Source organism: Rhipicephalus microplus, chromosome 2 (assembly GCF_043290135.1).
Source record: "Rhipicephalus microplus isolate Deutch F79 chromosome 2, USDA_Rmic, whole genome shotgun sequence".
NCBI classification, from domain to species: domain Eukaryota; kingdom Metazoa; phylum Arthropoda; class Arachnida; order Ixodida; family Ixodidae; genus Rhipicephalus; species Rhipicephalus microplus.
In genome coordinates this window covers 132,666,659-132,693,706 of record NC_134701.1, presented here as the reverse complement: position 1 = coordinate 132,693,706, position 27,048 = coordinate 132,666,659, and the positions used below count along the sequence as shown (strand labels likewise).

At 47.6% G+C, this 27,048-nt stretch overlaps 31 non-coding genes across 31 annotated transcripts; all 31 read left to right on the top strand.

Annotated features, from left to right (window-relative positions):
• The first annotated feature begins 1,101 nt into the window (after positions 1-1,101).
• Positions 1,102-1,220, top strand: TRNAL-UAA (transfer RNA leucine (anticodon UAA)). The gene is made up of 2 exons: positions 1,102-1,139; positions 1,175-1,220. It is a non-coding gene; the product is annotated as a tRNA-Leu (tRNA).
• Positions 1,221-3,734: 2,514 nt separating this feature from the next.
• TRNAL-UAA (transfer RNA leucine (anticodon UAA)) lies at positions 3,735-3,853 on the top strand. The gene is made up of 2 exons: positions 3,735-3,772; positions 3,808-3,853. It is a non-coding gene; the product is annotated as a tRNA-Leu (tRNA).
• A 980-nt stretch (positions 3,854-4,833) lies between these two features.
• Positions 4,834-4,952, top strand: TRNAL-UAA (transfer RNA leucine (anticodon UAA)). Its single transcript has 2 exons — positions 4,834-4,871; positions 4,907-4,952. It is a non-coding gene; the product is annotated as a tRNA-Leu (tRNA).
• Positions 4,953-5,016: 64 nt separating this feature from the next.
• Positions 5,017-5,135, top strand: TRNAL-CAA (transfer RNA leucine (anticodon CAA)). The gene is made up of 2 exons: positions 5,017-5,054; positions 5,090-5,135. It is a non-coding gene; the product is annotated as a tRNA-Leu (tRNA).
• A 614-nt stretch (positions 5,136-5,749) lies between these two features.
• TRNAL-UAA (transfer RNA leucine (anticodon UAA)) lies at positions 5,750-5,868 on the top strand. Its single transcript has 2 exons — positions 5,750-5,787; positions 5,823-5,868. It is a non-coding gene; the product is annotated as a tRNA-Leu (tRNA).
• Positions 5,869-7,216: 1,348 nt separating this feature from the next.
• Positions 7,217-7,335, top strand: TRNAL-UAA (transfer RNA leucine (anticodon UAA)). Its single transcript has 2 exons — positions 7,217-7,254; positions 7,290-7,335. It is a non-coding gene; the product is annotated as a tRNA-Leu (tRNA).
• Positions 7,336-7,400: 65 nt separating this feature from the next.
• TRNAL-CAA (transfer RNA leucine (anticodon CAA)) lies at positions 7,401-7,519 on the top strand. The gene is made up of 2 exons: positions 7,401-7,438; positions 7,474-7,519. It is a non-coding gene; the product is annotated as a tRNA-Leu (tRNA).
• A 254-nt stretch (positions 7,520-7,773) lies between these two features.
• On the top strand, positions 7,774-7,892 carry TRNAL-CAA (transfer RNA leucine (anticodon CAA)). The gene is made up of 2 exons: positions 7,774-7,811; positions 7,847-7,892. It is a non-coding gene; the product is annotated as a tRNA-Leu (tRNA).
• Positions 7,893-10,044: 2,152 nt separating this feature from the next.
• Positions 10,045-10,163, top strand: TRNAL-UAA (transfer RNA leucine (anticodon UAA)). The gene is made up of 2 exons: positions 10,045-10,082; positions 10,118-10,163. It is a non-coding gene; the product is annotated as a tRNA-Leu (tRNA).
• A 981-nt stretch (positions 10,164-11,144) lies between these two features.
• TRNAL-UAA (transfer RNA leucine (anticodon UAA)) lies at positions 11,145-11,263 on the top strand. The gene is made up of 2 exons: positions 11,145-11,182; positions 11,218-11,263. It is a non-coding gene; the product is annotated as a tRNA-Leu (tRNA).
• A 65-nt stretch (positions 11,264-11,328) lies between these two features.
• TRNAL-CAA (transfer RNA leucine (anticodon CAA)) lies at positions 11,329-11,447 on the top strand. The gene is made up of 2 exons: positions 11,329-11,366; positions 11,402-11,447. It is a non-coding gene; the product is annotated as a tRNA-Leu (tRNA).
• A 613-nt stretch (positions 11,448-12,060) lies between these two features.
• TRNAL-UAA (transfer RNA leucine (anticodon UAA)) lies at positions 12,061-12,179 on the top strand. The gene is made up of 2 exons: positions 12,061-12,098; positions 12,134-12,179. It is a non-coding gene; the product is annotated as a tRNA-Leu (tRNA).
• Positions 12,180-13,529: 1,350 nt separating this feature from the next.
• On the top strand, positions 13,530-13,648 carry TRNAL-UAA (transfer RNA leucine (anticodon UAA)). The gene is made up of 2 exons: positions 13,530-13,567; positions 13,603-13,648. It is a non-coding gene; the product is annotated as a tRNA-Leu (tRNA).
• Positions 13,649-13,713: 65 nt separating this feature from the next.
• TRNAL-CAA (transfer RNA leucine (anticodon CAA)) lies at positions 13,714-13,832 on the top strand. The gene is made up of 2 exons: positions 13,714-13,751; positions 13,787-13,832. It is a non-coding gene; the product is annotated as a tRNA-Leu (tRNA).
• Positions 13,833-14,086: 254 nt separating this feature from the next.
• TRNAL-CAA (transfer RNA leucine (anticodon CAA)) lies at positions 14,087-14,205 on the top strand. The gene is made up of 2 exons: positions 14,087-14,124; positions 14,160-14,205. It is a non-coding gene; the product is annotated as a tRNA-Leu (tRNA).
• A 248-nt stretch (positions 14,206-14,453) lies between these two features.
• Positions 14,454-14,572, top strand: TRNAL-UAA (transfer RNA leucine (anticodon UAA)). Its single transcript has 2 exons — positions 14,454-14,491; positions 14,527-14,572. It is a non-coding gene; the product is annotated as a tRNA-Leu (tRNA).
• A 64-nt stretch (positions 14,573-14,636) lies between these two features.
• Positions 14,637-14,755, top strand: TRNAL-UAA (transfer RNA leucine (anticodon UAA)). Its single transcript has 2 exons — positions 14,637-14,674; positions 14,710-14,755. It is a non-coding gene; the product is annotated as a tRNA-Leu (tRNA).
• Positions 14,756-17,089: 2,334 nt separating this feature from the next.
• Positions 17,090-17,208, top strand: TRNAL-UAA (transfer RNA leucine (anticodon UAA)). Its single transcript has 2 exons — positions 17,090-17,127; positions 17,163-17,208. It is a non-coding gene; the product is annotated as a tRNA-Leu (tRNA).
• Positions 17,209-17,821: 613 nt separating this feature from the next.
• TRNAL-UAA (transfer RNA leucine (anticodon UAA)) lies at positions 17,822-17,940 on the top strand. The gene is made up of 2 exons: positions 17,822-17,859; positions 17,895-17,940. It is a non-coding gene; the product is annotated as a tRNA-Leu (tRNA).
• Positions 17,941-18,743: 803 nt separating this feature from the next.
• On the top strand, positions 18,744-18,862 carry TRNAL-UAA (transfer RNA leucine (anticodon UAA)). Its single transcript has 2 exons — positions 18,744-18,781; positions 18,817-18,862. It is a non-coding gene; the product is annotated as a tRNA-Leu (tRNA).
• Positions 18,863-19,477: 615 nt separating this feature from the next.
• Positions 19,478-19,596, top strand: TRNAL-UAA (transfer RNA leucine (anticodon UAA)). Its single transcript has 2 exons — positions 19,478-19,515; positions 19,551-19,596. It is a non-coding gene; the product is annotated as a tRNA-Leu (tRNA).
• Positions 19,597-20,028: 432 nt separating this feature from the next.
• On the top strand, positions 20,029-20,147 carry TRNAL-UAA (transfer RNA leucine (anticodon UAA)). The gene is made up of 2 exons: positions 20,029-20,066; positions 20,102-20,147. It is a non-coding gene; the product is annotated as a tRNA-Leu (tRNA).
• A 65-nt stretch (positions 20,148-20,212) lies between these two features.
• Positions 20,213-20,331, top strand: TRNAL-UAA (transfer RNA leucine (anticodon UAA)). The gene is made up of 2 exons: positions 20,213-20,250; positions 20,286-20,331. It is a non-coding gene; the product is annotated as a tRNA-Leu (tRNA).
• A 247-nt stretch (positions 20,332-20,578) lies between these two features.
• TRNAV-CAC (transfer RNA valine (anticodon CAC)) lies at positions 20,579-20,697 on the top strand. Its single transcript has 2 exons — positions 20,579-20,616; positions 20,652-20,697. It is a non-coding gene; the product is annotated as a tRNA-Val (tRNA).
• A 2,445-nt stretch (positions 20,698-23,142) lies between these two features.
• Positions 23,143-23,261, top strand: TRNAL-CAA (transfer RNA leucine (anticodon CAA)). Its single transcript has 2 exons — positions 23,143-23,180; positions 23,216-23,261. It is a non-coding gene; the product is annotated as a tRNA-Leu (tRNA).
• Positions 23,262-25,529: 2,268 nt separating this feature from the next.
• Positions 25,530-25,647, top strand: TRNAL-UAA (transfer RNA leucine (anticodon UAA)). The gene is made up of 2 exons: positions 25,530-25,567; positions 25,603-25,647. It is a non-coding gene; the product is annotated as a tRNA-Leu (tRNA).
• Positions 25,648-25,712: 65 nt separating this feature from the next.
• Positions 25,713-25,831, top strand: TRNAL-UAA (transfer RNA leucine (anticodon UAA)). Its single transcript has 2 exons — positions 25,713-25,750; positions 25,786-25,831. It is a non-coding gene; the product is annotated as a tRNA-Leu (tRNA).
• Positions 25,832-25,896: 65 nt separating this feature from the next.
• TRNAL-CAA (transfer RNA leucine (anticodon CAA)) lies at positions 25,897-26,015 on the top strand. Its single transcript has 2 exons — positions 25,897-25,934; positions 25,970-26,015. It is a non-coding gene; the product is annotated as a tRNA-Leu (tRNA).
• A 65-nt stretch (positions 26,016-26,080) lies between these two features.
• Positions 26,081-26,199, top strand: TRNAL-UAA (transfer RNA leucine (anticodon UAA)). Its single transcript has 2 exons — positions 26,081-26,118; positions 26,154-26,199. It is a non-coding gene; the product is annotated as a tRNA-Leu (tRNA).
• Positions 26,200-26,451: 252 nt separating this feature from the next.
• On the top strand, positions 26,452-26,570 carry TRNAL-UAA (transfer RNA leucine (anticodon UAA)). Its single transcript has 2 exons — positions 26,452-26,489; positions 26,525-26,570. It is a non-coding gene; the product is annotated as a tRNA-Leu (tRNA).
• A 65-nt stretch (positions 26,571-26,635) lies between these two features.
• On the top strand, positions 26,636-26,754 carry TRNAL-CAA (transfer RNA leucine (anticodon CAA)). Its single transcript has 2 exons — positions 26,636-26,673; positions 26,709-26,754. It is a non-coding gene; the product is annotated as a tRNA-Leu (tRNA).
• The last annotated feature ends 294 nt before the right edge of the window (positions 26,755-27,048 follow it).

The following is a 27,048-nucleotide window of genomic DNA, read 5'->3' as shown; positions in this document are numbered from 1 at the left end:
CAGAAGGGCCGTGTGGTCTAACGCGCCAGATGCAAGGAAAACCTTGCCCAGTGATACGGATTGAACGAGGCTTTCGGTCCACGTATGTGGGCGTTGGTTCGACTCCCACTTCTGACATCCGTTTTTTTACTTTACTACCAGAACAAAGTCAGTGACTCCTTTTGCTGGGGCTACAACATCGTGTCAGGAGGGCCGAGTGGTCTAAGGCAAAGGACTCAAGAGAAACCTTGCCCAGTGATATGGGTTGAATGAGGCTTCGTGTCCACGTATGTGGGCGTGGGTTTGAATCCCACTTCTCACAAAGTTTTTTTTTACTTTACTACCTGCAAAAAGTCAGTTTCTTCTTTTGCTGGGGCTGAAATATTGTGTCAGAATGGCCGACTGGTCGAAGGCGCTAGACTTAAGAAAAACCTTGCACAGTGATACGGGTTGAACGAGGCTTCTGATCCACGTAGGTGGGCGTGGATTTGAATCCAACTTCTGACAAACGTTTTTTACTTTACTACAAGAACAAAGCCAGTGTCTCCTTTTGCTGGGGCTAAAACATCCTGTCAGAATGGGCGAATGGTCGAAGGCGCCAGACTTAAGGGAAACCTTCCCCAGTGACTCAGGTTCAACGAGACTTCTGCTCCACGTATGTGGGCGTGGATTTGAATCCTAGTTCTGACAAACTTTTTTTACTTTACTACCAGAACAAAGTCGGAGCCTTCTTTTGCTGAGGATGACACATCGTCTCAGAATGGCTGAGTGGTCAAAGGCGCCAGACTTAAGGGAAACCTTGCCCAGTGATACCGCTTGAACGAGGCTTCTGGTCTACGTATGTGGGCGTCGGTTGAAATCCCACTTCTGAGAAGCTCTTTTTCTACTTTACTACCAGAACAAAGTCAGAGCCTTCTTTTGCTGAGGATGACACATCGTCTCAGAATGGCTGAGTGGTCAAGGGCGCCAGACTCAAAGGAAACCTTGCCCAGTGATACGGGTTGAACGAGGCTTCTGGTCCACGTATGTGGGCGTGGGTTCGATTCACACTTCTGATAAACTTTTTTTTCCTTTATTACCAGAACAAAGTCAGTGTGTCCTTTTGCTGGGCTGAAATATTGTGTCAGAGTGGCCGAGTGGTCGAAGGCGCCAGACTTAAGGGAAACCTTGCCCAGTGATACGGGTTGAACGAGGCTTCTGGTCCACGTATGTGGGGGTGGGTTCAAATCCCACTTCTGACAATCTTTTTTTTACTTTACTACCAGAACAAAGTCAGAGCCTTCTTTTGCTGAGGATGACACATCGTGTCAGAATGGCCGAGTGGTCAAAGGCGCCAGACTCTAGGGAAACCTTGCCCAGTAATACGGGTTGAACGAGGCTTCTGGTCTACGTATGTGGGCGTGGGTTGAAATCCCACTTCTGAGAAGCTCTTTTTTTTTACATTACTACCAGCACAAAGTCAGTGTCTCCTTTGGCTGGGCCTGAAATATCGTGTCAGAATGGCCGAGTGGTCTAAGGCTCCAGACTCGAGGGAAACCGTGCCCAGTCATACGAGATGAACGAGGCTTCTGGTCCACGTATGTGTGCGTGGGTGTGAATCCCACTTCTGACAAACTCTTTTTACTTTACTACCAGAACAAAGTCAGTGTCTTCTTTTGCTGCAGCTTATATATTGTGTCAGAACGGCCGAGTTGTCTAAGGCACCAGACTTAAGGGAAACATTGCCCTGTGATACGGGTTAAACGAGGCCTTTGGTCCACGTATTTGGACGTGGGTTCGAATCCAACTTCTGACAATCTTTTTTTTACTTTACTACCAGCATAAGGTCAGTGTTTTTTTGCTGGGGCTGATATAATGTGTCAGCATGGCCGAGAGGTCGAAGGCGCCAGAATTAAGGGAAACCTTGCCCAGTGATACATGTTGAACGAGGCTTTTGGTCTACGTATGTGGGCGTGGGTTGAAATGCCACTTCTGAGAAGCTCTTTTTTTTACTTTACTACCAGCACAAAGTCAGTGTCTCCTTTTGCTGGGCCTGAAATATCGTGTCAGAATGGCCGAGTGGTCTAAGGCTCCAGACTCAAGGGAAACCGTGCCCAGTCATACGAGATGAACGAGGCTTCTGGTCCACGTATGTGTGCGTGGGTGCGAATCCCACTTCTGACACACTTTTTTTACTTTACTACCGGAACAAAGTCAGTGTCTTCTTTTGTGGCAGCTTATATATCGTGTCAGAACGGCCGAGTTGTCTAAGGCACCAGACTTAAGGGAAACATTGCCCGGTGATACGGCTTAAACGAGGCCTTTGGTCCACGTATGTGGACGTGGGTTCGAATCCAACTTCTGACAATCTTTTTTTATACTTTACTACCAGCATAAAGTCAGTGTCTTTTGCTGGGGCTGATATATTGTGTCAGCCTGGCCGAGTGGTCGAAGGCGCCAGACTTAAGGGAAACCTTGCCCAGTGGTACGGGTTGAACGAGGCTTCTGGTCTACGTTTGTGGGCGTGGGTTGAAATCCCACTTCTGAGAAGCTCTTTTAGGGGCGAAGCTCCTTAGGGCGTGGGCTGTGCGTCCCCTGTATGTAGCCACCTCTAGTTTAGTTCTTGCAGTGTTCACTAGATGGCGGTACCGTCTCCTGTATGTAGCCACCTCTCGTTTAGTTCTTGTAGTGTTTACTAGATGGTGGTACTTTTAGCTGATGATGAAAAGATGCAAGATGTTATAAACTAGAAAGCGGTACTTGTAGTTGATGAAAGACGCGAGATCTTATAAAATAGGAATGATGTCACATATGGCGCGTGTCATTGGTTGAAGGCAATCGTTCGATTTAGTGCGGCGACGTACGCTACGGGGAGCGATGTAATAAAATCGAGTGGTCAAAATGTACAGAGGATTCATTGTTTACCAGGTTTACCTCCGGAGCTTCGCCCACTCATCTCGTGGATATGGCGGCACTTTTTTTATTTCACTACCAGAACAAAGTCAGTGACTCCTTTTGCTGGGGCTACAACATCGTGTCAGGAGGGCCGAGTGGTGTAAGGCAAAAGACTCAAGAGAAACCTTGCCCAGTGATATGGGTTGAATGAGGCTTCGTGTCCACGTATGCGGGCGTGGGTTTGAATCCCACTTCTCACAAAGTTTTTAGTTTACTTTACTACCTGCAAAATGTCAGTTTCTTCTTATGCTGGGGCTGAAATATTGTGTCAGAATGGCCGAGCGGTCGAAGGCGCTAGACTTAAGCGAAACCTTGCGCAGTGATACGGGTTGAACGAGGCTTCTGATCCACGTATGTGGGCGTGGATTTGAATCCTACTTCTGACAAACTTTTTTTAGTTTACTACAAGAACAAAGCCAGTGTCTCCTTTTGCTGGGGCTAAAACATCCTGTCAGAATGCCCCATTGGTCGAGGGCGCCAGACTTAATGGAAACCTTGCCCAGTGACTCAGGTTGAACGAGGCTTCTGCTCCACGTATGTGGGCGTGGGTTCAAATCCAACTTCTGACAAGCTTTTTTTTTACTTTACTACCAGAACAAAGTCAGAGCCTTCTTTTGCTGAGGATGACACATTGTCTCAGAATGGCTGAGTGGTCAAAGGCGCCAGACTCAAGGGAAACCTTGCCCAGTGATACGGGTTGAACGAGGCTTCTGGTCCACGTATGTGGGCGTGGGTTCGATTCAAACTTCTGACAAACTCTGTTTTTTTACTTTACTACCAGAACAAAGTCAGTGTCTCCTTTTGCTAGGCTGAAATATTGTGTCAGAATGGCCGAGTGGTCGAAGGCGCCAGACTTAAGGGAAACCTTGCCCAGTGATACGGGTTGAACGATGCTTCTGGTCCACGTATATGGGCGTGGGATCGAATCCCACTTCTGACAAAGTTTTTTTACTTTACTACCAGTACGAAGTCAGTGTCTTCTTTTGCTGGGCCTGATATATCGTGTCAGAATGGCCGAGAGGTCTAAGGCGCCAGACTCAAGGGAAACCTTGCCCAGTGATAGGGGTTGAACGAGGTTTCTGATCCACGTATGTGGGCGTGGGTTCGAATCCCTCTTCTTACAAACTTTTTTTTACTTCACTAACAGAACAAAGTCAGTGTCTCCTTTTACTGGGGCTTACATATCGTATCAGAATGGCCGAGTGGTCTAAGGCGCCAGACTGAAGGGAAACCTTCCCCGGTGATGCGAGTTGAACGAGTCTTCTGTTCCACGTATGTGTGCGTGGGTTCGAATCTGACTTCTGTCAATTTTTTTTTTATTTTTTGCCAGCACAGAGTCAGCGTCTTCTTTTGCTGAGGCTGACATATTTTATCAGAATAGCCGAGTGGTCTGAAGCGCCAGACTCAAGGGAAACCTTGCGCAGTGATACGGGTTGAACGAGGCTTCTGATCCACGTATGTGGGCGTTGGTTCGACTCCCACTTCTGACAACCGTTTTTTTACTTTACTACCTGAACAAAGTCAGTGACTCCTTTTGCTGGGGCTACAACATCGTGTCAGGAGGGCCGAGTGGTCTAAGGCAAAATACTCAAGAGAAACCTTGCTCAGTGATATGGGTTGAATGAGGCTTCGTGTCCACGTATGTGGGCGTGGGTTTGAATCCCCCTTCAGACAAACTTTTTTTTTACTTAACTACCAGAACAAAGTCAGTGTCTCCTTTTGCTGGGTTGAAATATTGTGTCAGAATGGCCGAGTGGTCTAAGGCACCAGACGTAAGGGAAACCTTGCCCAGTGATACGGGTTGAACGAGGCTTCTGTTCCACGTATGTGGGGTGGGTTCGAATCCCATTTCTGATAAACTTTTTTTCCTTTATTACCAGAACAAAGTCAGTGTGTCCTTTTGCTGGGCTGAAATATTGTGTCAGAATGGCCGAGTGGTCGAAGGCGCCAGCCCTAAAGGAAACCTTGCCCAGTGATACGTTTTGAACGAGGCTTCTGGTGCACGTATGTGGGCGTGGGTTCAAATCCCACTTCTGACAAACTTTTTTTACTTTACTACCAGAACAAAGTCAGAGCCTTCTTTTGCTGAGGATGACACATCGTGTCAGAATGGCCGAGTGGTCAAAGGCGCCAGACTCAAGGGAAACCTTGCCCAGAGATACGGGTTGAACGGGGCTTCTGGTCCACGTATGTGGGCGTGGGTTTGAATCCCACTTCTGACAATCTTTTTTTTACTTTACTACCAGCATAAAGTCAGTGTTTTTTGCTTGGGCTGATATATCGTGTCAGCATGGCCGAGTGGCCTAAGGAGCCAGACTGAAGGGAAACCTTGCGCGATGATGCCAGTTGAACGAGGCTTCTGGTCCACGTATGTGTGTGTGGGTTCGAATCTCACTTCTGTCAATTTTTTTGAATTTACTACCAGCACAAAGTCAGTGTCTCCTTTTGCTGGGCTGAAACATTGTGTCAGAATTGCCGAGTGGTCGAAGGTGCTGAACTCAAGGGAAACCTTGCCCAGTCATACGAGTTGAACGAGGCTTCTGGTCCACGTATGTGGGCGTTGGTTCGACTCCCACTTCTGACAACCGTTTCTTTTACTTTACTACCAGAACAAAGTCAGTGACTCCTTTTGCTGGGGCTACAACATCGTGTCAGGTAGGCCGAGTGGTCTAAGGCAAAAGACTCAAGAGAAACCTTGCCCAGTGATATGAGTTGAATGAGGCTTCGTGTCCACGTATGTGGGCGTAGGTTTGAATCCCGCTTCTCCTAAAGTTTTTTTTTTACTTTACTACCTGCAAAAAATGAGTTTCTTCTTTTGCTGGGGCTGAAATATTGTGACAGAATGGCCGAGTGGTCGAAGGCGCTAGACTTAAGGGAAACCTTCCGCAGTGATACGGGTTGAACGAGGCTTCTGATCCACGTATGTGGGCGTGGGTTCAAATCCCACTTCTGGCAAACTTTTTTTACTTTACTACCAGAACAAAGTCAGAGCCTTCTTTTGCTGAGGATGACACATCGTGTCAGAATGGCGGAGTGGTCAAAGGCGCCAGACTCAAGGGAAACCTTGCCCAGAGATACGGGTTGAACGAGGCTTCTGGTCCATGTATGTGGGCGTGAGTTTGAATCCCACTTCTGACAATATTTTTTTACTTTACTACCAGCACAAAGTCAGTGTCTCCTTTTGGTGGGGCTGATACATCGTGTCAGAAGGGCCGTGTGGTCTAACGCGCCAGATGCAAGGAAAACCTTGCCCAGTGATACGGATTGAACGAGGCTTTCGGTCCACGTATGTGGGCGTTGGTTCGACTCCCACTTCTGACATCCGTTTTTTTACTTTACTACCAGAACAAAGTCAGTGACTCCTTTTGCTGGGGCTACAACATCGTGTCAGGAGGGCCGAGTGGTCTAAGGCAAAGGACTCAAGAGAAACCTTGCCCAGTGATATGGGTTGAATGAGGCTTCGTGTCCACGTATGTGGGCGTGGGTTTGAATCCCACTTCTCACAAAGTTTTTTTTTACTTTACTACCTGCAAAAAGTCAGTTTCTTCTTTTGCTGGGGCTGAAATATTGTGTCAGAATGGCCGACTGGTCGAAGGCGCTAGACTTAAGAAAAACCTTGCACAGTGATACGGGTTGAACGAGGCTTCTGATCCACGTAGGTGGGCGTGGATTTGAATCCAACTTCTGACAAACGTTTTTTACTTTACTACAAGAACAAAGCCAGTGTCTCCTTTTGCTGGGGCTAAAACATCCTGTCAGAATGGGCGAATGGTCGAAGGCGCCAGACTTAAGGGAAACCTTGCCCAGTGACTCAGGTTCAACGAGACTTCTGCTCCACGTATGTGGGCGTGGATTTGAATCCTAGTTCTGACAAACTTTTTTTACTTTACTACCAGAACAAAGTCGGAGCCTTCTTTTGCTGAGGATGACACATCGTCTCAGAATGGCTGAGTGGTCAAAGGCGCCAGACTTAAGGGAAACCTTGCCCAGTGATACCGCTTGAACGAGGCTTCTGGTCTACTATGTGGGCGTCGGTTGAAATCCCACTTCTGAGAAGCTCTTTTTCTACTTTACTACCAGAACAAAGTCAGAGCCTTCTTTTGCTGAGGATGACACATCGTCTCAGAATGGCTGAGTGGTCAATGGCGCCAGACTCAAAGGAAACCTTGCCCAGTGATACGGGTTGAACGAGGCTTCTGGTCCACGTATGTGGGCGTGGGTTCGATTCACACTTCTGATAAACTTTTTTTCCTTTATTACCAGAGCAAAGTCAGTGTGTCCTTTTGCTGAGCTGAAATATTGTGTCAGAGTGGCCGAGTGGTCGAAGGCGCCAGACCTAAAGGAAACCTTGCCCAGTGATACGTGTTGAACGAAACTTATGGTGCACGTATGTGGGCGTGGGTTCAAATCCCACTTCTGACAAACTTTTTTTTACTTTACTACCAGAACAAAGTCAGAGCCTTCTTTTGCTGAGGATGACACATCGTGTCAGAATGGCCGAGTGGTCAGAGGCGCCAGACTCAAGGGAAACCTTGCCCAGAGATACGGGTTGAACGGGGCTTCTGGTCCACGTATGTGGGCGTGGGTTTGAATCCCACTTCTGACAAACTTTTTTTTATTTTAGTACAAGAACAAAGCCAGTGTCTCCTTTGGTTAGGACTAAAATATCGTGTCAGAATGGCCGAGTGGCCTAAGGAGCCAGACTCAAGGGAAACTTCGCCCAGTGATACGGGTTGAACGAGGCTTCTGGTCCACGTATGTGGGCGTGGGTTCGATTCGCACTTCTGACAAACTCCGTTTTTTTTTACTTTACTACCAGCACGAAGTCAGTGTCTTCTTTTGCTGGGGCTGATATATCGTGTCAGAATGGCCGAGTGGTCGAAGGCGTCAGACTCAAGGGAAACCTTGCCCAGTGATAGGGGTTGAACGAGGCTTCTGGTCCACGTATGTGGGCGTGGGTTCGAATCCCTCTTCTGACAAACTTTTTTTTTACTTCACTAACAGAACAAAGTCAGTGTCTCCTTTTGCTGGGGCTTACATATCGTATCAGAATAGCCGAGTGATCTAAGGCGCCAGACTCAAGGGAAACCTTGCGCAGTGATACGGGTTGATCGAGGCTTCTGGTCCACGTATGTGAGCGTGGGTGTGAATCCCACTTCTGACAAACTTTTTTTATTTTAGTACAAGAAGAAAGCCAGTGTCTCCTTTGGTTAGGACTAAAATATCGTGTCAGAATGGCCGAGTGGTCGAAGGCGCCAGACTGAAGGGAAACCTTCCCCGGTGATGCGAGTTGAACGAGTCTTCTGTTCCACGTATGTGTGCGTGGGTTCGAATCTGACTTCTGTCAATTTTTTTTTTATTTTTTGCCAGCACAGAGTCAGCGTCTTCTTTTGCTGAGGCTGACATATTGTATCAGAATAGCCGAGTGGTCTAAGGCTCCAGACTCAAGGGAAACCGTGCCCAGTCATACGAGATGAACGAGGCTTCGGGTCCACGTATGTGTGCGTGGGTGCGAATCCCACTTCTGACACACTTTTTTACTTTACTACCGGAACAAAGTCAGTGTCTTCTTTTGTGGCAGCTTATATATCGTGTCAGAACGGCCGAGTTGTCTAAGGCACCAGACTTAAGGGAAACATTGCCCGGTGATACGGCTTAAACGAGGCCTTTGGTCCACGTATGTGGACGTGGGTTCGAATCCAACTTCTGACAATCTTTTTTTTTACTTTACTACCAGCATAAAGTCAGTGTCTTTTGCTGGGGCTGATATATTGTGTCAGCCTGGCCGAGTGGTCGAAGGCGCCAGACTTAAGGGAAACCTTGCCCAGTGGTACGGGTTGAACGAGGCTTCTGGTCTACGTTTGTGGGCGTGGGTTGAAATCCCACTTCTGAGAAGCTCTTTTAGGGGCGAAGCTCCTTAGGGCGTGGGCTGTGCGTCCCCTGTATGTAGCCACCTCTAGTTTAGTTCTTGCAGTGTTCACTAGATGGCGGTACCGTCTCCTGTATGTAGCCACCTCTCGTTTAGTTCTTGTAGTGTTTACTAGATGGTGGTACTTTTAGCTGATGATGAAAAGATGCAAGATGTTATAAACTAGAAAGCGGTACTTGTAGTTGATGAAAGACGCGAGATCTTATAAAATAGGAATGATGTCACATATGACGCGTGTCATTGGTTGAAGGCAATCGTTCGATTTAGTGCGGCGACGTACGCTAGGGGGAGCGATGTAATAAAATCGAGTGGTCAAAATGTACAGAGGATTCATTGTTTACCAGGTTTACCTCCGGAGCTTCGCCCACTCATCATCATTCACTTCGTGGATATGGCGGCACTTTTTTTATTTCACTACCAGAACAAAGTCAGTGACTCCTTTTGCTGGGGCTACAACATCGTGTCAGGAGGGCCGAGTGGTGTAAGGCAAAAGACTCAAGAGAAACCTTGCCCAGTGATATGGGTTGAATGAGGCTTCGTGTCCACGTATGCGGGCGTGGGTTTGAATCCCACTTCTCACAAAGTTTTTAGTTTACTTTACTACCTGCAAAATGTCAGTTTCTTCTTATGCTGGGGCTGAAATATTGTGTCAGAATGGCCGAGCGGTCGAAGGCGCTAGACTTAAGGGAAACCTTGCGCAGTGATACGGGTTGAACGAGGCTTCTGATCCACGTATGTGGGCGTGGATTTGAATCCTACTTCTGACAAACTTTTTTTACTTTACTACAAGAACAAAGCTAGTGTCTCCTTTTGCTGGGGCTAAAACATCCTGTCAGAATGCCCCATTGGTCGAGGGCGCCAGACTTAATGGAAACCTTGCCCAGTGACTCAGGTTGAACGAGGCTTCTGCTCCACGTATGTGGGCGTGGGTTCAAATCCAACTTCTGACAAGCTTTTTTTTTACTTTACTACCAGAACAAAGTCAGAGCCTTCTTTTGCTGAGGATGACACATTGTCTCAGAATGGCTGAGTGGTCAAAGGCGCCAGACTCAAGGGAAACCTTGCCCAGTGATACGGGTTGAACGAGGCTTCTGGTCCACGTATGTGGGCGTGGGTTCGATTCAAACTTCTGACAAACTCTGTTTTTTTACTTTACTACCAGAACAAAGTCAGTGTCTCCTTTTGCTAGGCTGAAATATTGTGTCAGAATGGCCGAGTGGTCGAAGGCGCCAGACTTAAGGGAAACCTTGCCCAGTGATACGGGTTGAACGATGCTTCTGGTCCACGTATATGGGCGTGGGATCGAATCCCACTTCTGACAAAGTTTTTTTACTTTACTACCAGTACGAAGTCAGTGTCTTCTTTTGCTGGGCCTGATATATCGTGTCAGAATGGCCGAGAGGTCTAAGGCGCCAGACTCAAGGGAAACCTTGCCCAGTGATAGGGGTTGAACGAGGTTTCTGATCCACGTATGTGGGCGTGGGTTCGAATCCCTCTTCTTACAAACTTTTTTTTACTTCACTAACAGAACAAAGTCAGTGTCTCCTTTTACTGGGGCTTACATATCGTATCAGAATGGCCGAGTGGTCTAAGGCGCCAGACTGAAGGGAAACCTTCCCCGGTGATGCGAGTTGAACGAGTCTTCTGTTCCACGTATGTGTGCGTGGGTTCGAATCTGACTTCTGTCAATTTTTTTTTTATTTTTTGCCAGCACAGAGTCAGCGTCTTCTTTTGCTGAGGCTGACATATTGTATCAGAATAGCCGAGTGGTCTGAAGCGCCAGACTCAAGGGAAACCTTGCGCAGTGATACGGGTTGAACGAGGCTTCTGATCCACGTATGTGGGCGTTGGTTCGACTCCCACTTCTGACAACCGTTTTTTTACTTTACTACCTGAACAAAGTCAGTGACTCCTTTTGCTGGGGCTACAACATCGTGTCAGGAGGGCCGAGTGGTCTAAGGCAAAATACTCAAGAGAAACCTTGCTCAGTGATATGGGTTGAATGAGGCTTCGTGTCCACGTATGTGGGCGTGGGTTTGAATCCCCCTTCAGACAAACTTTTTTTTTACTTAACTACCAGAACAAAGTCAGTGTCTCCTTTTGCTGGGTTGAAATATTGTGTCAGAATGGCCGAGTGGTCTAAGGCACCAGACGTAAGGGAAACCTTGCCCAGTGATACGGGTTGAACGAGGCTTCTGTTCCACGTATGTGGGGTGGGTTCGAATCCCATTTCTGATAAACTTTTTTTTCCTTTATTACCAGAACAAAGTCAGTGTGTCCTTTTGCTGGGCTGAAATATTGTGTCAGAATGGCCGAGTGGTCGAAGGCGCCAGCCCTAAAGGAAACCTTGCCCAGTGATACGTTTTGAACGAGGCTTCTGGTGCACGTATGTGGGCGTGGGTTCAAATCCCACTTCTGACAAACTTTTTTTTACTTTACTACCAGAACAAAGTCAGAGCCTTCTTTTGCTGAGGATGACACATCGTGTCAGAATGGCCGAGTGGTCAAAGGCGCCAGACTCAAGGGAAACCTTGCCCAGAGATACGGGTTGAACGGGGCTTCTGGTCCACGTATGTGGGCGTGGGTTTGAATCCCACTTCTGACAATCTTTTTTTTACTTTACTACCAGCATAAAGTCAGTGTTTTTTGCTTGGGCTGATATATCGTGTCAGCATGGCCGAGTGGCCTAAGGAGCCAGATTGAAGGGAAACCTTGCGCGATGATGCCAGTTGAACGAGGCTTCTGGTCCACGTATGTGTGTGTGGGTTCGAATCTCACTTCTGTCAATTTTTTTGAATTTACTACCAGCACAAAGTCAGTGTCTCCTTTTGCTGGGCTGAAACATTGTGTCAGAATTGCCGAGTGGTCGAAGGTGCTGAACTCAAGGGAAACCTTGCCCAGTCATACGAGTTGAACGAGGCTTCTGGTCCACGTATGTGGGCGTTGGTTCGACTCCCACTTCTGACAACCGTTTCTTTTACTTTACTACCAGAACAAAGTCAGTGACTCCTTTTGCTGGGGCTACAACATCGTGTCAGGTAGGCCGAGTGGTCTAAGGCAAAAGACTCAAGAGAAACCTTGCCCAGTGATATGAGTTGAATGAGGCTTCGTGTCCACGTATGTGGGCGTGGGTTTGAATCCCGCTTCTCTTAAAGTTTTTTTTTACTTTACTACCTGCAAAAAATGAGTTTCTTCTTTTGCTGGGGCTGAAATATTGTGACAGAATGGCCGAGTGGTCGAAGGCGCTAGACTTAAGGGAAACCTTCCGCAGTGATACGGGTTGAACGAGGCTTCTGATCCACGTATGTGGGCGTGGGTTCAAATCCCACTTCTGGCAAACTTTTTTTACTTTACTACCAGAACAAAGTCAGAGCCTTCTTTTGCTGAGGATGACACATCGTGTCAGAATGGCGGAGTGGTCAAAGGCGCCAGACTCAAGGGAAACCTTGCCCAGAGATACGGGTTGAACGAGGCTTCTGGTCCATGTATGTGGGCGTGAGTTTGAATCCCACATCTGACAATATTTTTTTACTTTACTACCAGCACAAAGTCAGTGTCTCCTTTTGGTGGGGCTGATACATCGTGTCAGAAGGGCCGTGTGGTCTAACGCGCCAGATGCAAGGAAAACCTTGCCCAGTGATACGGATTGAACGAGGCTTTCGGTCCACGTATGTGGGCGTTGGTTCGACTCCCACTTCTGACATCCGTTTTTTTACTTTACTACCAGAACAAAGTCAGTGACTCCTTTTGCTGGGGCTACAACATCGTGTCAGGAGGGCCGAGTGGTCTAAGGCAAAGGACTCAAGAGAAACCTTGCCCAGTGATATGGGTTGAATGAGGCTTCGTGTCCACGTATGTGGGCGTGGGTTTGAATCCCACTTCTCACAAAGTTTTTTTTTACTTTACTACCTGCAAAAAGTCAGTTTCTTCTTTTGCTGGGGCTGAAATATTGTGTCAGAATGGCCGACTGGTCGAAGGCGCTAGACTTAAGAAAAACCTTGCACAGTGATACGGGTTGAACGAGGCTTCTGATCCACGTAGGTGGGCGTGGATTTGAATCCAACTTCTGACAAACGTTTTTTACTTTACTACAAGAACAAAGCCAGTGTCTCCTTTTGCTGGGGCTAAAACATCCTGTCAGAATGGGCGAATGGTCGAAGGCGCCAGACTTAAGGGAAACCTTGCCCAGTGACTCAGGTTCAACGAGACTTCTGCTCCACGTATGTGGGCGTGGATTTGAATCCTAGTTCTGACAAACTTTTTTTACTTTACTACCAGAACAAAGTCGGAGCCTTCTTTTGCTGAGGATGACACATCGTCTCAGAATGGCTGAGTGGTCAAAGGCGCCAGACTTAAGGGAAACCTTGCCCAGTGATACCGCTTGAACGAGGCTTCTGGTCTACGTATGTGGGCGTCGGTTGAAATCCCACTTCTGAGAAGCTCTTTTTCTACTTTACTACCAGAACAAAGTCAGAGCCTTCTTTTGCTGAGGATGACACATCGTCTCAGAATGGCTGAGTGGTCAAGGGCGCCAGACTCAAAGGAAACCTTGCCCAGTGATACGGGTTGAACGAGGCTTCTGGTCCACGTATGTGGGCGTGGGTTCGATTCACACTTCTGATAAACTTTTTTTTCCTTTATTACCAGAGCAAAGTCAGTGTGTCCTTTTGCTGAGCTGAAATATTGTGTCAGAGTGGCCGAGTGGTCGAAGGCGCCAGACCTAAAGGAAACCTTGCCCAGTGATACGTGTTGAACGAAACTTCTGGTGCACGTATGTGGGCGTGGGTTCAAATCCCACTTCTGACAAACTTTTTTTTACTTTACTACCAGAACAAAGTCAGAGCCTTCTTTTGCTGAGGATGACACATCGTGTCAGAATGGCCGAGTGGTCAGAGGCGCCAGACTCAAGGGAAACCTTGCCCAGAGATACGGGTTGAACGGGGCTTCTGGTCCACGTATGTGGGCGTGGGTTTGAATCCCACTTCTGACAAACTTTTTTTTATTTTAGTACAAGAACAAAGCCAGTGTCTCCTTTGGTTAGGACTAAAATATCGTGTCAGAATGGCCGAGTGGCCTAAGGAGCCAGACTCAAGGGAAACTTCGCCCAGTGATACGGGTTGAACGAGGCTTCTGGTCCACGTATGTGGGCGTGGGTTCGATTCGCACTTCTGACAAACTCCGTTTTTTTTTACTTTACTACCAGCACGAAGTCAGTGTCTTCTTTTGCTGGGGCTGATATATCGTGTCAGAATGGCCGAGTGGTCTAAGGCGTCAGACTCAAGGGAAACCTTGCCCAGTGATAGGGGTTGAACGAGGCTTCTGGTCCACGTATGTGGGCGTGGGTTCGAATCCCTCTTCTGACAAACTTTTTTTTACTTCACTAACAGAACAAAGTCAGTGTCTCCTTTTGCTGGGGCTTACATATCGTATCAGAATAGCCGAGTGATCTAAGGCGCCAGACTCAAGGGAAACCTTGCGCAGTGATACGGGTTGATCGAGGCTTCTGGTCCACGTATGTGAGCGTGGGTGTGAATCCCACTTCTGACAAACTTTTTTTATTTTAGTACAAGAAGAAAGCCAGTGTCTCCTTTGGTTAGGACTAAAATATCGTGTCAGAATGGCCGAGTGGTCGAAGGCGCCAGACTTAAGGGAAACCTTGCCCAGTGATACGGGTTGAATGAGGCTTCTGGTCCATGTATGTGGGCGTGGGTTCGAATCCCACTACTGACAAACTCTTTTTTTATTTACTACCAGCACAAAGTCAGTGTCTCTTTTTGCTGGGCTGAAATATTGTGTCAGAATGGCCGAGTGGTCGAAGGCGCCAGACTTAAGGGAAACCTTGCCCAGTGATACGGGTCGAATGAGGCTTCTGGTCCATGTATGTGGTCGTGGGTTCGAATCCCACTTCTGACAAACTCTTTTTTTTATTTACTACCAGCACAAAGTCAGTGTCTCTTTTTGCTGGGCTGAAATATTGTGTCAGAATGGCCGAGTGGTCGAAGGCGCTAGACCCAAGGGAAACCGTGTCCAGTCATACGAGATGAACGAGGCTTCTGGTCCACGTATGTGTGCGTGGGTGTGAATCCCACTTCTGACAAACTCTTTTTACTTTACTACCAGAACAAAGTCAGTGTCTTCTTTTGCTGCAGCTTATATATTGTGTCAGAACGGCCGAGTTGTCTAAGGCACCAGACTTAAGGGAAACATTGCCCTGTGATACGGGTTAAACGAGGCCTTTGGTCCACGTATTTGGACGTGGGTTCGAATCCAACTTCTGACAATCTTTTTTTTACTTTACTACCAGCATAAGGTCAGTGTTTTTTTGCTGGGGCTGATATAATGTGTCAGCATGGCCGAGAGGTCGAAGGCGCCAGACTTAAGGGAAACCTTGCCCAGTGATACATGTTGAACGAGGCTTTTGGTCTACGTATGTGGGCGTGGGTTGAAATGCCACTTCTGAGAAGCTCTTTTTTTACTTTACTACCAGCACAAAGTCAGTGTCTCCTTTTGCTGGGCCTGAAATATCGTGTCAGAATGGCCGAGTGGTCTAAGGCTCCAGACTCAAGGGAAACCGTGCCCAGTCATACGAGATGAACGAGGCTTCTGGTCCACGTATGTGTGCGTGGGTGCGAATCCCACTTCTGACACACTTTTTTTACTTTACTACCGGAACAAAGTCAGTGTCTTCTTTTGTGGCAGCTTATATATCGTGTCAGAACGGCCGAGTTGTCTAAGGCACAGACTTAAGGGAAACATTGCCCGGTGATACGGCTTAAACGAGGCCTTTGGTCCACGTATGTGGACGTGGGTTCGAATCCAACTTCTGACAATCTTTTTTTTTACTTTACTACCAGCATAAAGTCAGTGTCTTTTGCTGGGGCTGATATATTGTGTCAGCCTGGCCGAGTGGTCGAAGGCGCCAGACTTAAGGGAAACCTTGCCCAGTGGTACGGGTTGAACGAGGCTTCTGGTCTACGTTTGTGGGCGTGGGTTGAAATCCCACTTCTGAGAAGCTCTTTTAGGGGCGAAGCTCCTTAGGGCGTGGGCTGTGCGTCCCCTGCATGTAGCCACCTCTAGTTTAGTTCTTGCAGTGTTCACTAGATGGCGGTACCGTCTCCTGTATGTAGCCACCTCTCGTTTAGTTCTTGTAGTGTTTACTAGATGGTGGTACTTTTAGCTGATGATGAAAAGATGCAAGATGTTATAAACTAGAAAGCGGTACTTGTAGTTGATGAAAGACGCGAGATCTTATAAAATAGGAATGATGTCACATATGGCGCGTGTCATTGGTTGAAGGCAATCGTTCGATTTAGTGCGGCGACGTACGCTAGGGGGAGCGATGTAATAAAATCGAGTGGTCAAAATGTACAGAGGATTCATTGTTTACCAGGTTTACCTCCGGAGCTTCGCCCACTCATCATCATTCACTTCGTGGATATGGCGGCACTTTTTTTATTTCACTACCAGAACAAAGTCAGTGACTCCTTTTGCTGGGGCTACAACATCGTGTCAGGAGGGCCGAGTGGTGTAAGGCAAAAGACTCAAGAGAAACCTTGCCCAGTGATATGGGTTGAATGAGGCTTCGTGTCCACGTATGCGGGCGTGGGTTTGAATCCCACTTCTCACAAAGTTTTTATTTACTTTACTACCTGCAAAATGTCAGTTTCTTCTTATGCTGGGGCTGAAATATTGTGTCAGAATGGCCGAGCGGTCGAAGGCGCTAGACTTAAGGGAAACCTTGTGCAGTGATACGGGTTGAACGAGGCTTCTGATCCACGTATGTGGGCGTGGATTTGAATCCTACTTCTGACAAACTTTTTTTACTTTACTACAAGAACAAAGCCAGTGTCTCCTTTTGCTGGGGCTAAAACATCCTGTCAGAATGCCCCATTGGTCGAGGGCGCCAGACTTAATGGAAACCTTGCCCAGTGACTCACGTTGAACGAGGCTTCTGCTCCACGTATGTGGGCGTGGGTTCAAATCCAACTTCTGACAAGCTTTTTTTTTACTTTACTACCAGAACAAAGTCAGAGCCTTCTTTTGCTGAGGATGACACATTGTCTCAGAATGGCTGAGTGGTCAAAGGCGCCAGACTCAAGGGAAACCTTGCCCAGTGATACGGGTTGAACGAGGCTTCTGGTCCACGTATGTGGGCGTGGGTTCGATTCAAACTTCTGACAAACTCTGTTTTTTTACTTTACTACCAGAACAAAGTCAGTGTCTCCTTTTGCTAGGCTGAAATATTGTGTCAGAATGGCCGAGTGGTCGAAGGCGCCAGACTTAAGGGAAACCTTGCCCAGTGATACGGGTTGAACGATGCTTCTGGTCCACGTATGTGGGCGTGGGATCGAATCCCACTTCTGACAAAGTTTTTTTACTTTACTACCAGTACGAAGACAGTGTCTTCTTTTGCTGGGCCTGATATATCGTGTCAGAATGGCCGAGAGGTCTAAGGCGCCAGACTGAAGGGAAACCTTCCCCGGTGATGCGAGTTGAACGAGTCTTCTGTTCCACGTATGTGTGCGTGGGTTCGAATCTCACTTCTGTCAATTTTTTTGTACTTTTTTTGCCAGCACAGAGTCAGCGTCTTCTTTTGCTGAGGCTGACATATTGTATCAGAATAGCCGAGTGGTCTGAAGCGCCAGACTCAAGGGAAACCTTGCGCAGTGATACGGGTTGAACGAGGCTTCTGATCCACGTATGTGGGCCTGGATTTGAATCCTACTTCTGACAAACTTTTTTTACTTTACTACAAGAACAAAGCCAGTGTCTCCTTTTGCTGGGGCTAAAACATCCTGTCAGAATGACCGAATGGTCGAAGGCGCCAGACTTAAGGGAAACCGTGTCCAGTCATACGAGATGAACGAGGCTTCTGGTCCACGTATGTGTGCGTGGGTGCGAATTCCACTTCTGACAAACTCTTTTTACTTTACTACCAGAACAAAGTCAGTGTCTCCTTTTGCTAGGCTGAAATATTGTGTCAGAATGGCCGAGTGGTCGAAGGCGCCAGACTTAAGGGAAACCTTGCCCAGTGATACGTGTTGAACGAGGCTTCTGGTGCACGTATGTGGGCGTGGGTTCAATTCCCACTTCTGAAAAACTTTTTTTTTACTTTACTACCAGCCCAAAGCCAGTAACTCCTTTTGCTGGGCTGAAATATCGTGTCTGAATGGCCGAGTGGTCAAAGGTGCCAGACTTAAGGAAACCCTTGCCCGGAGATACGGGTTGAACGAGGCTTCTGGTCCACGTATGTGGGCGTGGGTTTGAATCCCACTTCTGAGAATCTTTTTTTTACTTCACTACCAGCATAAAGTCAGTGTTTTTTGCTGGGGCTGATATATCGTGTCAGCATGGCCGAGTGGCCTAAGGAGCCAGACTCAAGGGATACTTTGCCCAGTGATACGGGTTGAACGAGGCTTCTCGTCCACGTATGTGGGCGTGGGTTCTATTCGCACTTCTGACAAACTCTGTTTTTTTTTACTTTTCTACCAGCACAAAGTCAGTGTCTCCTTTTGCTGGGGCTGAAATATTGTGTTAGAATGGCCGAGTGGTCTAAGGCGCCAGACTGAAGTTAAACGTTGCCCGGAGATACGGGTTGAATGAGGCTTCTAGTCGACGTATGTGGGCGTGGGTTTGAATCCCACTTCTGACAATCTTTTTTTTTTACTTTACTACCAGCATAAAGTCAGTGTTTTTTTGCTGGGGCTGATATATCGTGTCAGCATGGCCGAGTGTCCTAAGGAGCCAGACTCAAGGGAAACTGCCCAGTGCTACGTGTTGAACGAGGCTTCTGGTCCACGTATGTGGGCGTGGGTTCGATTCGCACTTCTGACACTCTGTTTTTTTTACTTTTCTACCAGCACAAAGTCAGTGTCTCCTTTTGCTGCGGCTGAAATATTGTGTCAGAATGGCCGAGTGGTCGAAGGTGCCAGACTTAAGGGAAACCTTGCCCAGTGATACGGGTTGAACGATGCTTCTGGTCAACGTATGTGGGCGTGGGTTCGAATCCCACTTCTGACAAACTTTTTTTACTTTACTACCAGCACGAAGTCAGTGTCTTCTTTTGCTGGGGCTGATATATCGTGTCAGAATGGCCAAGTGGTCTAAGGTGCCAGACTCAACGGAAACCTTTCGCCGGTATAGGGGTTGAACGAGGCTTCTGGTCCACGTATGTGGGCGTGGGTTCGCATCCCTCTTCTTACAAACTTTTTTTACTTCACTAACAGTACAAAGTCAGTGTCTCCTTTTGCTGGGGCTTACATATCGTATCAGAATGGCCGAGTGGTCTAAGGCGCCAGACTGAAGGGAAACCTTGCCCGGTGGTGCGAGTTGAACGAGTCTTCTGTTCCACGTATGTGTGCGTGGGTTCGAATCTCACTTCTGTGAATTTTTTTTTACTTTTTCTGCCAGCACAGAGTCAGCGTCTTCTTTTGCTGAGGCTGACATATCGTATCAGAATAGCCGAGTGGTCTAAGGCGCCAGACTCAAGGGAAACCTTGCGCAGTGATACGGGTTGATCGAGGCTTCTGGTCCACGTATGTGGACGTGGGTGTGAATCCCACTTCTGACAAACTTTTTTTTATTTTAGTACAAGAACAAAGCCAGTGTCTCCTTTGGTTAGGACTAAAATATCGTGTCAGAATGGCCGAGTGGTCGAAGGCGCCGGACTTAAGGGAAACCTTGCCCAGTGATACGGGTTGAATGAGGCTTCTGGTCCATGTATGTGGGTGTGGGTTCGAATCCCACTTCTGACAAGCTTTTTTTTTACTTTACTACCAGAACAAAGTAAGAGCCTTCTTTTGCTGCAGTCTATATATCGTGTCAGAACGGCCGAGTTGTCTAAGGCACCAGACTTAAGGGAAACATTGCCCGGTGATATGGTTTAAACAAGGCCTTTGGTCCACGTATGTGGACGTGGGTTCGAATCCCACTTCTGACAATCTTTTTTTTACTTTACTACCAGTATAAGGTCAGTGTTTTTTTGCTGGGGCTGATATATTGTGTCAGCATGGCCGAGTGGTCTAAGGCGCCAGACTCAAGGGAAACCTTGCGCAGTGATACGGGTCGATCGAGGCTTCTGGTCCACGTATGTGGGCGTGGGTGTGAATCCCACTTCTGACAAACTTTTTTTTATTTTCGTACAAGAACAAAGCCAGTATCTCCTTTGGTTAGGACTAAAATATCGTGTCAGAATGGCCGAGTGGTCGAAGGCGCCAGACTTAATGGAAACCTTGCCCAGTGATACGTGTTGAATGAGGCTTCTGGTCCATGTATGTGGGCGTGGGTTCGAATCCCACTTCTGACAAACTCTTTTTTTATTTACTACCAGCACAAAGTCAGTGTCTCCTTTTGCTGGGGCTGAAATATTGTGTCAGAATGGCCGAGTGGTCGAAGGCGCCAGAATTAAGGGAAACCTTGCCCAGTGATACGGGTTGAATGATGCTTCTGGTCCACGTATGTGGGCGTGGGTTCGAATCCCACTTCTGACAAAGTTTTTTTACTTTACTACCAGCACGAAGTCAGTGTCTTCTTTTGCTGGGGCTGATATATCGTGTCAGAATGGCCGAGTGCTCTAAGGCGCCAGACTCAAGGGAAACCTTGCCCAGTGATAGGGGTTGAACGAGGCTTCTGGTCCACGTATGTGGGCGTGGGTTCGAATCTCACTTCTGTCAATTTTTTTTACTTTTTCTGCCAGCACAGAGTCAGCGTCTTCTTTTGCTGAGGCTGACATATCGTATCAGAATAGCCGAGTGGTCTAAGGCGCCAGACTCACGGGAAACCTTGCGCAGTGATACGGGTTGAATGAGGCTTCTGGTCCATGTATGTGGGCGTGGGTTCGAATCCCACTTCTGACAAACTCTTTTTTTTATTTACTACCAGCACAAAGTCAGTGTCTCTTTTTGCTGGGCTGAAATATTGTGTCAGAATGGCCGAGTGGTCGAAGGCGCTAGACTCAAGGGAAAGCGTGTCCAGTCATACGAGATGAATGAGGCTTCTGGTCCACGTATGTGTGCGTGGGTGCGAATCCCACTTCTGACAAACTCTTTTTACTTTACTACCAGAACAAAGTCAGTGTCTTCTTTTGCTGCAGTCTATATATCGTGTCAGAACGGCCGAGTTGTCTAAGGCACCAGACTTAAGGGAAACATTGCCCGGTGATATGGTTTAAACAAGGCCTTTGGTCCACGTATGTGGACGTGGGTTCGAATCCCACTTCTGACAATCTTTTTTTACTTTACTACCAGCATAAGGTCAGTGTTTTTTTGCTGGGGCTGATATATTGTGTCAGGATGACCGAGTGGTCGAAGGCGCCAGACTTAAGGGAAACCTTGCCAGTGATTCGGGTATAACGAGGCTTCTGGTCTACGTATGTGGGCGTGGGTTGAAATCCCACTTCTGAGAAGCTCTTTTTTTTACATTACTACCAGCACAAAGTCAGTGTCTCCTTTGGCTGGGCCTGAAATATCGTGTCAGAATGGCCGAGTGGTCTAAGGCTCCAGACTCGAGGGAAACCGTGCCCAGTCATACGAGATGAACGAGGCTTCTGGTCCACGTATGTGTGCGTGGGTGCGAATCCCACTTTTGACACACTTTTTTTACTTTACTACCAGAACAAAGTCAGTGTCTTCTTTTGCGGCAGCTTACATATCGTGTCAGAACGGCCGAGTTGTCTAAGGCACCAGACTTAAGGGAAACATTGCCCGGTGATATGGCTTAAACGAGGCCTTTGGTCCACGTATGTGGACGTGGGTTCGAATCCCACTTCTGACAATCTTTTTTTCTACTTTACTACCAGCATAAAGTCAGTGTTTTTTGCTGGGGCTGATATATTGTGTCAGCATGGCCGAGTGGTCGAAGGCGCCAGACTTAAGGGAAACCTTGCCCAGTGATACGGGTTGAACGAGGCTTCTGTTCTAAGTATGTGGGCGTGGGTTGAAATCCTACTTCTGAGAAGCTCTTTTAGGGGAGAAGCTCCTTAGGGCGTGGGCTGTGCGTCCGCTGTATGTAGCCACCTCTAGTTTAGTTCTTGCAGTGTTCACTAGATGGCGGTACCGTCCCCTGTATGTAGCCACCTCTAGTTTAGTTCTTGCAGTGTTCACTAGATGGCGGTACCGTCTCCTGTATGTAGCCACCTCTCGTTTAGTTCTTGTAGTGTTTACTAGTTGGTAGTACTTGTAGCTGATGATGAAAAGATGCAAGATGTTATAAACTAGAAAGCGGTACTTGTAGTTGATGAAAGACGCGAGATCTTATAAAATAGGAATGATGTCACATATGGCGCGTGTCATTGGTTGAAGGCAATCGTTCGATTTAGTGCAGCGACGTACGCTAGGGGGAGCGATGTAATAAAATCGAGTGGGCAAAATGTGCAGAGGATTCATGGTTTACCAGGTTTACCTCCGGAGCTTCGTCCACTCATCATCATTCACTTCGTGGATATGGTGGCACTTTTAGGGGCGAAGCTCCTTATAGCGGCACCCGTTCGTCCCGCGTCCCGTCGTAGTATGTAACCAGTCTTACGCTTTGACATGCAAAGATTTTGACCTCCAAGGTGGTGCCGGTGAGAGATTCCTTCTGTGCGTTGTTGAACAACAAAAAGTAGTGCTCAATGTACCTGCCAATAGCTGATAATGGGGTATGAGAGACAGGACCATTCGGCTTTTAGTTAACGTGCACGCTGCGATCCCCATTAGCAGCCATTGGCATGTACATTGAGCACGATCTGACAAGCAAGGGTTGCTATGTTATACTCGCTGGGTGTAACCTCCTTGGTTTTAGAAAGGTTTAGCGAGCGTTGGGCCACATAGGCATGAATACGGTGAACTAGTATATACCATTAACTTGAGGTGGTTAAAGGTGGGAAGTAATCCTGAAGCGCAAGCCATACGAAAGTGTGCATGTGCCACCTCCCGTTTAGTCCTTGAAATGTCCGCTGGATTGCGGTGCTTCTATATGGAGAATATATGATGAAAAGATGCGAGATGGTGGTACTTGGAGTGCTGAATTGATGGACGAACGGACACACAGACAGATGCATGGATGGACGCATGAACGGACGCAGACGCGGATGCATGGACGAACGCAGGGACGGACGCACGAACAGACGCACGCACGGACGGGTCGATGGACGCATGGACGGTCACACAGACGTACGCATGGACGGACGGAAGCAAGAACGAATGGACGGACGAATGCTTCGCCCCACTCCCCATCATTCACTCCGTGGATATGCTGCCATTTTTTTTACTTTACTACCAGCACAAAGTGAGTGTCTCCTTTTGCTGGGGCTGAAATATCGTGTCAGAATGGTCGAGTGGTCTAAGGCTCCAGACTCAAGGGAAACCTTGCCCAGTGATACGAGTTGAACGAGGCTTCTGGTACACGTATGTGTGCGTGGGTTCGAATCCCACTTCTGTCAATTTTTTTTACTTTACTACCAGAAGAAAGTCAGTGTCTCCTTTTGCTGGGTTGAAATATCGTGTCAGAATGGCCGAGTGGTCCAAAGCACCAGACTTAAGGGAAACCTTGCGCGATGATGCCAGTTGAACGAGGCTTCTGGTCCACGTATGTGTGTGTGGGTTCGAATCTCACTTCTGTCAACTTTTTTGAATTTACTACCAGCACAAAGTCAGTGTCTCCTTTTGCTGGGCTGAAACATTGTGTCAGAATGGCCGAGTGGTCGAAGGTGCTGGACTCAAGGGAAACCTTGCCCAGTCATACGAGTTGAACGAGGCTTCTGGTCCACGTATGTGGGCGTTGGTTCGACTCCCACTTCTGACAACCGTTTTTTTACTTTACTACCAGAACAAAGTCAGTGACTCCTTTTGCTGGGGCTACAACATCGTGTCAGGAGGGCCGAGTGGTCTAAGGCAAAAAACTCAAGAGAAACCTTGCCCAGTGATATGGGTGTAATGAGGCTTCGTGTCCACGTATGTGGGCGTGGGTTTGAATCCCACTTCTCTTAAAGTTTTTTTTTTACTTTACTACCTGCAAAAAGTCAGTTTCTTCTTTTGCTGGGGCTGAAATATTGTGACAGAATGGCCGAGTAGTCTAAGGCTCCAGACTCAAGGGAAAGCTTGTCCAGTGATACGGGTTGAACGAGGCTTCTTGTCCACGTATGTGGGCGTGGGTTCAAATCCCACTTCTGACAAACTTTTTTTACTTTACTACCAGAACAAAGTCAGAGCCTTCTTTTGCTGAGGATGACACATCGTGTCAGAATGGCGGAGTGGTCAAAGGCGCCAGACTCAAGGGAAACCTTGCCCAGAGATACGGGTTGAACGAGGCTTCTGGTCCACGTATGTGGGCGTGAGTTTGAATCCCACTTCTGACAATGTTTTTTTACTTTACTACCAGCACAAAGTCAGTGTCTCCTTTTGCTGGGGCTGATACATCGTGTCAGAAGGGCCGTGTGGTCTAAGGCGCCAGATGCAAGGAAAACCTTGCCCAGTGATACGGGTTGAACGAGGCTTCTGGTCCACGTATGTGGGCGTTGGTTCGACTCCCACTTCTGACATCCCTTTTTTTACTTTACTACCAGAACAAAGTCAGTGACTCCTTTTGGTGGGGCTACAACATCGTGTCAGGAGGGCCGAGTGGTCTAAGGCAAAAGACTCAAGAGAAACCTTGCCCAGTGATATGGGTTGAATGAGGGCTTCGTGTCCACGTATGTGGGCGTGGGTTTGAATCCCACTTCTCAAAAAGTTTTTTTTACTTTACTACCTGCAAAAAGTCAGTTTCTTATTTTGCTGGGGCTGAAATATTGTGTCAGAATGGCCGACTGGTCGAAGGCGCTAGACTTAAGGGAAACCTTGCACAGTTTTACGGGTTGAACTAGGCTTCTGATCCATGAAGGTGGGCGTGGATTTGAATCCTACTTTTGACAAACTTTTTTTACTTTACTACAAGAACAAAGCCAGTGTCTCCTTTTGCTGGGGCTAAAACATCCTGTCAGATTGGGCGAATGGTCGAAGGCGCCAGACTTAAGGGAAACCTTGCCCAGTGACTCAGGTTGAACGAGACTTCTGCTCCACGTATGTGGGCGTGGATTTGAATCCTACTTCTGACAAACTTTTTTTTACTTTACTACCAGAACAAAGTCAGAGCCTTCTTTTGCTGAGGATGACACATCGTCTCAGAATGGCTGAGTGGTCAAAGGCGCCAGACTCAAGGGAAACCTTGCCCAGTGATACGGGTTGAACGAGGCTTCTGGTCCACGTATGTGGGCGTGGGTTCGATTCACACTTCTGACAAACTCTGTTTTTTTACTTTACTACCAGAACAAAGTCACTGTCTCCTTTTGCTGGGGCTGATACATCGTGTCAGAAGGGCCGTGTGGTCTAAGGCGCCAGACGCAAGGGAAACCTTGCCCAGTGATACGGGTTGAACGAGGCTTCTGGTCCACGTATGTGGGCGTTGGTTCGACTCCCACTTCTGACAACCGTTTTTTTTACTTTACTACCAGAACAAAGTCAGTGACTCCTTTTGCTGGGGTACAACATCGTGTCAGGAGGGCCGAGTGGTCTAAGGCAAAATACTCAAGAGAAACCTTGCTCAGTGATATGGGTTGAATGAGGCTTCGTGTCCACGTATGTGGGTGTGGGTTTGAATCCCCCTTCAGACAAACTTTTTTTACTTAACTACCAGAACAAAGTCAGTGTCTCCTTTTGCTGGGTTGAAATATTGTGTCAGAATGGCCGAGTGGTCTAAGGCACCAGACTTAAGGGAAACCTTTCCCAGTGATACGGGTTGAACGAGGCTTCTGGTCCACGTATGCGGGGTGGGTTCGAATCCCACTTCTGATAAATTTTTTTTTTCCTTTATTACCAGAACAAAGTCAGTGTGTCATTTTGCTGGACTGAAATATTGTGTCAGAATGGCCGAGTGGTCGAAGGCGCCAGACCTAAAGGAAACCTTGCCCAGTGATACGTGTTGAACGAGGCTTCTGGTGCACGTATGTGGGCGTGGGTTCAAATCCCACTTCTGACAAACTTTTTTTTACTTTCCTACCAGAACAAAGTCAGAGCCTTCTTTTGCTGAGGATGACACATCGTGTCAGAATGGCCGAGTGGTCAAAGGCGCCAGACTCAAGGGAAACCTTGCCCAGAGATACGGGTTGAACGGGGCTTCTGGTCCACGTATGTGGGCGTGGGTTTGAATCCCACTTCTGACAAAGTTTTTTTTATTTTAGTACAAGAACAAAGCCAGTGTCTCCTTTGGTTAGGACTAAAATATCGTGTCAGAATGGCCGAGTGGTCGCAGGCGCCAGACTTAAGGAAAACCTTGCCCAGTGATACGGGTTGAATGAGGCTTCTGGTCCACGTATGTGGGCGTGGGTTTGAATCCCACTTCTGACAATCATTTTTTACTTTACTACCAGCATAAAGTCAGTGTTTTTTTTGCTTGGGCTGATATATCGTGTCAGCATGGCTGAGTGGCCTAAGGAGCCAGACTCAAGGGAAACTTCGCCCAGTGATACGGGTTGAACGAGGCTTCTGGTCCACGTATGTGGGCGTGGGTTCGATTCGCACTTCTGACAAACTCTGTTTTTTTTTACTTTTCTACCAGCACAAAGTCAGTGTCTCCTTTTGCTGGGGCTGAAATATTGTGTCAGAATGGCCGAGTGGTCGAAGGCGCCAGACTTAAGGGAAACCTTGCCCAGTGATACGGGTTGAACGATGCTTCTGGTCCACGTATGTGGGCGTGGGTTCGAATCCCACTTCTGACAAAGTTTTTTTTACTTTACTACCAGCACGAAGTCAGTGTCTTCTTTTGCTGAGGTTGATATATCGTGTCAGAATGGCCGAGTGGTCTAAGGCGTCAGACTCAAGGGAAACCTTGCCCAGTGATAGGGTTTGAACGAGGCTTCTGGTCCACGTATGTGGGCGTGGGTTCGAATCCCTCTTCTGACAAACTTTTTTTTTACTTCACTAACAGAACAAAGTCAGTGTCTCCTTTTGCTGGGGCTTACATATCGTATCAGAATGGCCGAGTGGTCTAAGGCGCCAGACTGAAGGGAAACCTTGCCCGGTGATGCGAGTTGAACGAGTCTTCTGTTTCACGTATGTGTGCGTGGGTTCGAATCTCACTTCTGTCAATTTTTTTTTACTTTTTCTGCCAGCACAGAGTCAGCGTCTTTTTTTGCTGAGGCTGACATATCGTATCAGAATAGCCGAGTGGTCTAAGGCACCAGACTCAAGGGAAAC